Here is an 11,271-nt window from a genome sequence, read left to right as displayed (position 1 = left end):
ACAAGTACTGCCATCTCTTGGTACCTAACCCTAAGAGGATATGTTACTGTCTGAAATAATGTAGGCTCCACAGTCGATTTTCTTGTGTTTACAGGATGAGAAACCCGAGTTTCTGGGAGAAGAAATTCATTTGCTGTGCCAGAGATTGCATGCGTTTTGAATTTAATTGTTGTTCTCTCTCTTTATGGTTATCTTCCTGTAGGGTATTGAAAATGGCTATGAAGTAATGCTGAAAATTCTCCAAATAAGCAATTTTCCTTAAGTGACTTCCATAATTATTTAATATTATAATGTCTTCCACTTCCATCTCGATTTCAAATTTATACAATGCCTTACTTGCGTATGGATAGCTCCTCTGATGCTGTTATGATCAGATCCAATCACATCATTTGAATACCTCGAGTTATTTCCATTATAATAATAACTGTTATTAATAATGGGACTGTTAGTAAGTGAACAGGAGGTATATGAGGAATTGAATAGACTCGATGTAAATAAGGCTGTGGGACTTGATGCCATTTCACCATGTATCTCGAGGGAATGTGCCAGAGAGTTAACAACAGCTTTTGTATATCTTTTCAACATGAGTCTCTCACTGGGTCAAGTTCCAAAAGAGTGGAAAGAGGGTAAAATTGTTCCAGTTCATAAGGGAGGTGATAAGAGTAAGGCTTTGAATTATAGACCAGTCTGTGTGTCTGGAGTTGTAGTCAAGGTATTAGAGAAGTTAGTTTGGAATAAGATTCAGAATTGGGTTGACAACAGAAAAATACTCTTTGGCGTCCAGCATGGATTTACTAAAGGAAGATCGTGCTTTAGCAACCTGCTTACTTTTATAATAAAGTGACAAATGCGTTGGATAAGGGTTACAGTGGTATATCTAGATTTTGCAAAGGCGTTTGATAAATTGCCACATGACAAGCTGGTAGGCCATTAAAAAAAGTCGTTCTAAGTTCGATTGTAGTCGGCGACCTCAGGAACTTTTCCTAAGCCTTTCTTTGAACTATTTCTCGAGGTGGCCGATCTCTGGAAGTGGCAAACTATTTTATATCTAGCAGAAGAGCTCTGGTTTTTCTTCTTAGAACTAAAAATCGACCACTGAACCCAATCACTTTCAGACAATAATATACTGTATACTGCTGTTTTTTCTTCACCGTTTGTCAGTTAAATGCATTTATAATTTGGCCAGCTGTCTCTGGCTAAGGGTGGAAATTGACTTCCCTTAGGCTCGAAACGAGTAGGCGTGATATGGCTTTATATTTTCGTTTTTTTTATTTTTTTTTCAACTAAAGTTAAGTCAATGATAACTCATAAATAAATGGATTGATCAGACTATTGAACATATTAGTAGAATTGATATTGATTCAATAAAATTACAGTTACCTTAGCAAGAGTTTTAGGGTTGAAAGGGGTGGGGGAAAGATGAGGAGAATCTTTATGCAGAAGTTTTTCAAGTTCAACAAGTTTATGCTTAAACGTGAAGCATAAATCTCGGTAAATAAGAGCATAATTTGAATTGGCGCCACCTATTGACGCTACTTAAACGAGGCGCCAAGCTCGGGTTTGTTATTCGGTTTTATTGTTTATCTGACGTGTTTTTGTGTGTTTACTTGTACGTATGTTTGAAAATTTAGTTAATTATCGTTCTGAAAAAATTTCTCATTCATCTCTTTATCTGTTTATTTTATGTTATAGTTTTTTTTATTTATTTTTTATTTTTTAAAAATAGTTATTTCATGTATCTCTTGGCATAGGTTCTAACTTGCCCCGTAATTTGTCATTATTTTTTTAAAATTTAATTTAAGGTGGCTATTATCGATCAGTTTTTCAATACTGAAACATATATATATATTAAAATATCAATGCTGTAATGTATATATATTTCAAGCAATAGTATTTTAATTCCGGAATGAGACATACATAGTGATCATCTATTACTGTCTTTAATATTTTGTCTGTGCTTGGCAATAACACTAGTTTTGTATTTTACGTTGATCATTAGGTTTCTGTATTATTTTCCATTGCAGTGAATATGAGTATTGATGTAGTAAGTTATGGGATGTTGGTTCAGTCTCCAAATGCTGAGTAAATTTAGTGTTTGCATGTATGTTAATTGCTGTTTTTATTGCTGTTAATTTTACAACTCATGTGGCAAAGACTAAAAGAAAAAAAAATCTTACCGGTTTATTTCTTGGAACTTAGTTTATTAATTTATCCACTCATAATAATGAAAAGTAAAATAAATGAGCAGTGTACAATGTAATGAACACTCTATCCACGATTTGCTTTCATATGTATGTAAGAAAATGGCAGTATATGCCATTTTCTTAGACTTAGCAAAGGCATTTGACGGGGTGCCACATGATAAGCTGATATTTAAGTTACAGCACATGGGTCTGGATGTCAGATTGGTCAACTGGATTCGGGATTGGCTGTCCGGTGGGTATCAGAGAGTTGTGTATGGTAGGGCAGTGTCAAGGAAGCAGAGGGTTACAAGTGGGGTCCCACAGGGCTCAGTGCTGGGATCTATATTGTTTAACCTTTATATCAATGACATTGTCAGTGGATTGCAAGGGGATATTCAGTTGTTTGCAGATGATGTGGGGCTGGGGGGATTATTAGTAATGGTGCAGATGCGGCAGCCCGTTTTTAGGCACTATACTAAAATCGTGTCCTTTGGCAAGTATTGAAGTTTCAGTGAGAGTGATGGAGAGGTGTCCAGATATATTGACTACCCATTTTTTTGCAGTTAACCTTAGCTGATTTTTGCTTTTGAAAGACATCTTCTAAAACCACGTTGAGAAGTCGGTGAGGAAATTGCAGTGAAAAGATATTTGGTTCCTACATTTTTTGCTGTCATCAAAATCTGGAAAGTAAATATATCTCGCATTGAAATATTACTACAAGAACACCATCATATTTGCCACAATAAGCTGAAAAATCTGGCTTGGCACAGCTTGGAGTAGAGACTATTCCTCTGGTCCAATACTTTTACATTAGTGCTTGTAAGTTTCAGTGGTTATTTAGAATTGAGGCATTTATACTCCACCCAAATTTAAATAGGAAGGAATGGCTATCTGTTGCAGCGGAGTCTCATCCTCATGTGTCAAGCTGCTCTTTCCTGTTTTTGTGTATATATACATATATGAATGACATCGCATTTTATATTTTATTTACTTAATTTTTTTTATATTATTGTATTTCAAAGTTTATTTTAATTTTAGTTTTAATTGTAATCTTATTTTATTTCATATCCCCCCCCCCCTTTTCTCCCTGTATGGTGGCACTCTAGCACATGGCTCAACTGTAAAATGGAATAACATTCCTTTGCTCTGGCTTCACCTCATGATTATGCTGATGCACTGATATGCCTATTAATTAATCTGAAATAATTGTAGTAATGGAAAAAAGTATTAATCTTTATTCGTATGAATATGTGTTTTAATAATCAGTTTATGACTTGCATCTACTTAGAGGTCAGGAGATTTTCCTAAACAAGTAGACTGATGAACAATGTGCAACTGCATAACCGAATATTCCTAACTGCCTTATGTAATAAAGTTCTGGTTAATTGTATAACTCAGCATATTTGTTACATATTAGAAGGATCTGAAGTACCAGTTATCCTAGCTATGCTTCTTGTTTTGAAAGTTCCAAACAAACATTTATTGATTCATATTATTTGCCATAGATCTGATATCACTCAAATTATCTTCTCCTATGTTAGAAATTTTTAGGAATATCTCATAATTGGGGTGATGGTGGATAGGGATCTGAGATTTGGGGGACACATCGCCAGAATTGTGAAGACAACACGGGGGCTTCTGGGAGTGGTGCGGAGGACACTGACGTGTGGAGGTGGGGGGGGATTCTTGTTCCATTGTATAGGGCTTTGATTGGGCCACATATGGACTATTGTGCCTGGATTTGGTCACTGGGTTTTCAGAGGGATGGGGGGGATGTTGGAGGGGGGTCCGGAGGCGACTGACTGGGATGGTTTCTGGCCTCTGGAGTGTTGAGTATGAGGAAAGATTGAGAAGATGGAATTTGCAGTCTGGTGGAGAGAAGGAAGAGGGGAGATATGATAGAGACCTACAAGTTGGTAAGGGGTTGTTATAAGATCAATGGTGGAGAAGTTCTACAGAGAATAGTGGAAGATCAGGGGAGAACCAGAGGTCATCCCTGGAAACTGTATAAAGAGGGTATGAGTAGGGGAGTGAGAGGCAGTTTTTTTTCGTGCAGGGTTGTGAATGATTAGAATGCCTTGCCTGAGAGTGTGGTGTCTGCAAGGAGTTTGAGTGTGTTTAAGACACGGTATGATGAGATGTGTGTGTGTGATAAAAGGACCTCCCAGATGAGTCTGACTCCATGAGGTCTTGGGAAATAATAATAATAATAATAATTGACATCACAGGAGGAATCTCCATCTGTTTTGCAGATGGCATTGTTCTATTAGCAAAAAACAAACAAACAAAAAGGTTTTAAAATACATCATGAAAATTATGGAAAACTACCGTGTTGGAGTAAAACTTTAGTTTAATATAAACCAAAATAAAAACATTCAACGTTTCGACCTTCACATTAAGGTCATCATCTGGAGTAAACACATATACAAAGAAACAAGCTGCAGTACAACTATTAGCCTGACGTCTGGTGGGGGGAAAAAAACCCTTACTACATCAAAGCTGGAGTTCGATTATTATCATTATCTATTAGGTTATAAATTAAATTAAGCTGGAGAGCAACATATTTACAAAAGAGGAAAAAAATTAATAAATAAAAATAAAATAAAAAAATAATTTAAAAAATTACTTATATAAGTATCCATTTAAGTTACAACCAATTGGTATGGAAAGTGCCCAATAAAAGCTGAAAATTAGTTTAGAGTAAAGTTAGGGTGTTTGCTGAAAATTAAGTGCGCTGAATGTATGCCATCCAAATTTTTGGGATTTTTATGCCACCATTATTGTCAAGATGAGGGTGGTGAATCAAATCATAGGCTTCTTTAAATTTCCGTTCATACTAGGTTTTTTGTATGATGTAACAAGCAGGTACTTTTCCAAACAATTTGGTGTAGGGCAGCGTTCTTCAACCTTTTTTCACCTGTGTACCGGGGAAAATAGGAGAAATATTTTGCAGACCGGCTGACGGTTAAGACAGAAACATAAACCAATGCAGATAGTATTTTATTTATTAAATCCAATATTATAAAATTACAATTTTTAGCTAGTGTGATATCTGATACTGCTTAGAGGTTAGAACATTTGATATACGTGACTGGAGCGTTGTTTCTGAGAGACGAAGAAATTTTTTGCAGACTGCCAGGAAATTTCCATGGACAGATTGAAGAACAACGGTGTTATTACTTGATCAGAGAGGCCTGCTTCACCAAAAGTGTTAAATTTAATGTGTTGTATGTGCTCTTTTTTATGGATAGGGATTGTGCATCCAGTTTCCCCAATATAAAGTAAGTTGCAGGTTCAATAGTCTTAAAATAAGCTGGAAAAGTCCAGCTTAATTTAAATTTGTAACGTAATAGAGGATGATAATAATAATAATCGAACTCTAGCTTTGTAAGTTTTTTGTTTTTTTTTCACCAGAGGTCAGGTGAATAGTTGTACAGTTGGTCTGTAACTTTAGCATTCCATGTAGATTGTAGTGCAGCTTGTTTCTTTGTGTGTGTGTGTGTGTGTGTGTGTGTGTGTGTGTGTGTGTGTATACTCCAGATGATGACTTTAATGTGAAGGTCAAAACGTAAAGTGTTTATTTTGGTTTATATTAAACTAAAGTTTTACTCCAACACACTGGCTTAGCTGGAGAGGCAGGGTGGGACAGTCTGCCCTGGGCTGCATGTTTCATGTGACACACAATTTTATTTTTCAACGATTCTTTTATGTTAACTCAGTAATTTTTATTACTTAATTAGTTTTTAATAACTATACTTACAACTAAGATAAACATAGTGTTTTAATTTATTTCCCTATACGTCATTTTGACTTCTTATAGTATTTTTGGTGTGTATTGAGAGGGGCTGCAAACTCAGGAACTGCCTCGGGCAACAAGCTCTAGCTACGCCACTGCTCCAACACAGTAGTTGTTTCCATAATTTTCATAATGTATTCTGGTCACTGTGTAAGCATGAAGGAAAGGTTTTAAAAATAAACTAATATTAGAGCAAAATTGATGCCAAATTCAGATTGCATTGATTTAAAATTTGCAAATAATTATGTTGAACTTGTGGATGAATATATTTACCTCGGAGAGTTAGTTTTAAGGAAATAAAAGATAAAAAAATAAAATAAAATTCTACCGATAAACTAAGTGTTTTGGCTGTATAAATTATCTGTTTAGATATTTTGCTTGCATGCTTAAAATGAAAGCTATTTAATATGTGCATTATTCCAGTGTTTCTCTGGAAGGGAGATGTGGACAGTTACTGAAAAATCAAAGATGGGTTGTGTATGGTGCAGTCTTGGAGAGAAGAATGCTCTATATCAGTGGTGTTCAACCTTTTTTACTACGCGAGCTACTTTTCTATAAAAAGTTATTCGGCAATCTACTCTCTTATATAGATCACGTTCCCCAACCTGATATCTGATTATGCACTAATAAACAACTAAAAAAAAACACAACTAAAAACTTTATTTGTGTATTTAATAATGTATTTATCACTTTTAATTATTTTAATACAACAAAATAACCCAAATATATTGGAATAAAATATTTATTTTTCTATTTTGGAAAACCAAAGTTAGAAAAAACAACAGATTGATTACAAACTCACAAGTTACAGGAAATGCTGGTTGATTAAAAAAAAAAAAAAGTTAATGTGAAATTTGGCATTGTTTGGACCTCGCAATATTTTCATAGTCAAGTTGATATGAAGAAGTGGCCAATCGCAGACAGTCATCCAAATGATCATTTGTAATTTGGTTTCTTAATAGATTTTTTATGATGGTCATATTTGAAAAAGCGGATTCTGACAAGTATGTCGATCCGAAACACAACAGAATTTTTCGCGCAATATCAGTTAATATTGGGAAATTTTTCATCTACATACTTCCAAATGACTTCATTGTTTATTGATTTTAAATGTAAACTATTCTGAATGTTTATTATCTCAAGTTCTACTCTAGCTTGGTTTATATCAAACAGCCCACTAATTTTATTTGAAATTTCTGCGATGTTCAAGTTTTCTTGAAATGGATTATTGATAAAAGATACAATCATTTCAGTTTTATTAAAATCTTTAAATCTTGAATTTATTTCTTCCTCAACTAATTCTATTTCACAAATAAATTCTTTTAAATCATAGCGAAGCATTTCTTGATTTTGTTCAAAAAATTTTAATAAATATGGGAGATGTCTAAATTCGCGGTCATTTATATTTTTCTTTAATAAAAGTAAGTATTGTTGGAAAGTTTTTATTGAACTTAACATGTCAATTAAATTTTTATCTCTACCTTGTAACTCTAAATTTAAATTGCTTAATTTTGTACAGAAATCTACTAAAAATGATAAGTGTAACAACCATCTTTTATCACTCAATTGTGGATAAATATCTCTTTCATCAAGAAAATTTTTTATATCGTTAATTAATATAAGAAATCTTTCTAAAAATTGACTTCTGCTGAGCCAGCGAACATTATTGTACAACAAAAGTTCCCTATCATCATCTGCCTGTAATTTAAATAACTGCCATTGCAGGGATTTTCCTTGAACAGAATTTACAATTTTAAATGTAATATCCAAAACATCTTTTGTGTTTAATCTTTTACTACACAGTACTTGTTGGTGAATAATACAGTGGTACGTTAAAAAATCTGGATATTTGTCATCGTTTTTACATAATGAAATGAAGCTGATTTATTACCTATCATTGCAGGAGCACCATCAGTAGTAATAGACACAAGTTTAAAAAGCGGAAGTTTGTGTTTCACAAATTCATCAAATGCCGAAAAAATGTCTTCTCCCCTAGTCCTTCTCAGTAATGGTATAATTGTCAAAAGTTCTTCTTTACTTGAATAATCTTGAAATACCATTAACTGAGCAATATCAGTGAAGTCATTTGATTCATCAAATTGTAATGAAAACGCAACATACTGGTGAATGTCTGACATTAACCTGGCCTGGAAACTTTTCTCCAGCAGTTGGAACTCTTCTTTTCGGCAATTTGAAACCTTCTCTGCAGACTAGAAGTAGTCTCTCTCTCTAGTGATGTCTCGAACCGAAAGCTCCTTTCTGGAACCGGGAAACTCCTCTCTCAAGCAACGTGGATCCAGGCAGTCTCTCTGACAACAATTCTGGAACCGGGAACCCCTTCTGCTTGCTTCAGTCCCTTTTTATTAGGCCTCCTCTGAGACCTCGCATGAAGTTTGGCAACTCCCAAAGAATCAGTATGAGTCTTTCATCTTAAGTTTCAAGTTTGGCACGCCTTTTGTTCTCCGCTTTCTTTTGATTGTAAGTTGCCGGCCATCGGAAAGTTGTTTGAACTCTTTCTGACTGACTTCGGAGATGTTTACACATAGAGTCTGCAAGCCTTTCTCATACAAGTTTCAATAACAATCTTTCTAATGCCACCATGTACAGCTTCGGCGACAAAACCATTGCCTTTGTTTTTAACACTGTAACATATTCTTATTAAAGCAGTATACACAGTTAGCTTCAAAAGAGTTATTTACAAAAAACATCTAATACAAACTATATCGAGACAAACAAAGTTTATTTTTTTACAATATTCACATGGGACTTAACCTAAGTAAAAAAATTGATGTAATGTGCTTTGGAATATTTAATATTTAAGCTACAATCGAGTTTTTACACTTTGCTTATAATTGTATTCACTCGACTCGCTGTTTGACTTCCACTGATCCAAATTAATTCATTTACCCGGACTTATAAGAAAATTACTGATTTGACAATTTTAACGAAAAATAAATAAACAATAGCAATACACTTAAAGCGAATTAAAAATAATAATAAAATAATGATAAATAAAATATTATGTTTTCAGTTTTAATTAAATTTGTAAGTAAGGAGGAATACACAAGAGATCAACCAAAAATCGCTTCGTGATCGATGGGTTGAACACCCCTGCTCTCTATAATAATAATGATAAAAAGGATAGAATAATAAATAATACAATTAGAGAGATAATTAGAGTAGAAGACATTGAAGTCTTCTATGTTGGAAGTTTTTTCCCCACTTGGTTAGACTATAATAAATTTAGTTAATTCCTTATCCAAGTGTAAGCAAACAGAGTTTGCACCTGAAGTATCTTCAGGACTGAGGCAACTTGTGGTAAAGGGGGACCAAACTTCCAACATCTTTCTCTAAATCCAGAGTAATTTGATAATAAGACGATGCACCTTTTGGCAACTCGTATAGTTAAATGTGACTTTTCCATTGCTTCCATTAGTATCACCACCTCTGGGTCTGACTCCCACTGACGAGACCTCAATAAAGGTAGAAACCGGTCTGGGTAGTGGCCCTTCCCTTAATGCATAGCATTATACATGTCCACAAGGAGTGATGAGAGCTTGGTCCACCTTTACCACGAGTTGCCTCAATCCTGAAGATATTTCAGGCGCATGTTTTGTTTGCTTACACTTGGATAAAGGATTAAGCTAAATTTATTAAAGACATTGAAGTATTTAAACATCTAAATAGAGATAGACTAGCCATTAATATGGCTAGTCTTTTAATTAGTAGATTAAAACAGATTAGGTGGACAAAATTAAAACGATAAAAAAAAGGTTGTCAAAAAAAACAAGAACAGAATGAACTACGTATTTAAGTTGGGTTATTTAAGTTAAGGGATATTACATCCCATATTGTTTCTTAGCCGAATAAGAAACTCAAAGAGTTTCATGCCCAATATATAGAAACTATATAAAGTTTGCCGAATTGCAGCCTTTGCTCTTCATATAATTAGTAAGTTGGGTTATATTTTTGCTGTCTTTAAACCAGGATATTGTGATTCCAGCAAAAGGAAGAGAAAGGTATTTGACAAGGTAAAGTTTTCACATAGAAAATTTGAAACCTCTAACAGCTTTTTTCTTGCCATGAGATCCTATTATTGTCAATCTTATGTTGATACGATTGTGTTGAATGCCATTAGTCATTTTGCTTTTGTTTCAAAACAACTGTCTAAATTAGAAATTTCTAACATTCAGTTAAATGTGGCTAACATTGTCACATAGGCTAACAGTAGATAAGATATGACAGTATGAAAGAAGTTGCTGAAAGTAATGTTGATGGTAATCAGGTGAGCAGAGAAATAGCATGCTTGTGTGGTGTCTTTCAGAGAACAATGTGAGCTGGTCTGCCTTGAGAAATGATTGTGCATGCGGCACAATTTTGCAAGGGTAACTGTAGCCTCAAGGGAATGTTGAAATACATGTGCATGGTCAGAAATAAAGAGGAGTTTTATTGGCATAAGTCAGCTCAATTTGGTCAAAAATTATTGGCATCTGCAAGAACTGGTTGACAGAAGATCATATAGTTACAGCGATAGAACATAAGGGGTAATGTATTTTTGGGGAGGATAGAAGGAATAGGTCAGGAGGAGAGATACTGCTGCTGATAGCTGAAGAACTTCAACCAACAAATAGAAGCTAAGGAGACTTTTATCTGAGAGAGACGATTTGAGGCTGTTTTGTGTGAGATAGAACAAAATGTCTGCTGCTATAGACTTAGGTTTGGGGAGATACCAGATGATCTAGATGCCATGCATCAGCAGGTTGGTACAATGAGTGCAGACATGAAATTTATTATGGAAGACTTCAACTATGGGGTGTAGATTAGGAGGAGGAAAGTTGCATGGCAAGTTGGAATTTGTAGTTATTAAGAGATTAATTACCTGAAATAGAATGCTCTGGAAAGGAGACTAGTGGCTGAGAGTGCTGGATCTGGTGCATCACAAGATTTATCCATAACCACAATAAACACTGCCTATAATTGGACAAATTGACCATTCAATCTTGTTTTGGAGTTGCTCTATATACACATGGACTTCTGTTAAGAAAGGGTTTATGTTGAACCACAAGCCTAGTAATTAACACATAAGAAGCAGCTTGGAGCAGTGTCGGTACAACAAAAGAATGTCAGTGGTGCATGGGAAGCACTAGAGATTGAGAGAAGTACTATCACACTGTTTCATCCACTTAACCTCATATCTTGAGGTGAGGTTAAGTGGATGAATGGCAATATAAAGCAAGAGCTGCAAAAGAAAAGAAACAGTAGAGCATATACCATATTTACTCAATTATATAA

At 34.6% G+C, this 11,271-nt stretch overlaps 1 long non-coding RNA gene across 4 annotated transcripts in view; it reads left to right on the top strand.

The window, feature by feature from the left end:
• Positions 1–1,546: 1,546 nt before the first annotated feature.
• Positions 1,547–11,271, top strand: part of LOC150109796 (uncharacterized) — a 160,139-nt gene continuing 150,414 nt past the window's right edge. The window contains exon 1 of one of the 4 annotated variants that reach the window (XR_016548672.1): positions 1,547–1,609. This is a non-coding gene — a long non-coding RNA (uncharacterized LOC150109796). Of the gene's footprint in view, positions 1,610–2,078; positions 2,102–11,271 lie in introns of those variants that run through there. The other 3 variants (XR_016548676.1, XR_016548671.1, XR_016548675.1) reach the window with 3 other exon arrangements.

The sequence above is a fragment of the Typopeltis vanoorti genome, chromosome 1 (assembly GCF_054136105.1).
Source record: "Typopeltis vanoorti isolate ZY-2024b chromosome 1, IOZ_Tvanoo_1.0, whole genome shotgun sequence".
Classification (NCBI taxonomy): Eukaryota; Metazoa; Arthropoda; class Arachnida; order Uropygi; family Thelyphonidae; genus Typopeltis; species Typopeltis vanoorti.
This window is presented reverse-complemented; position numbering and strand designations above follow the sequence as displayed.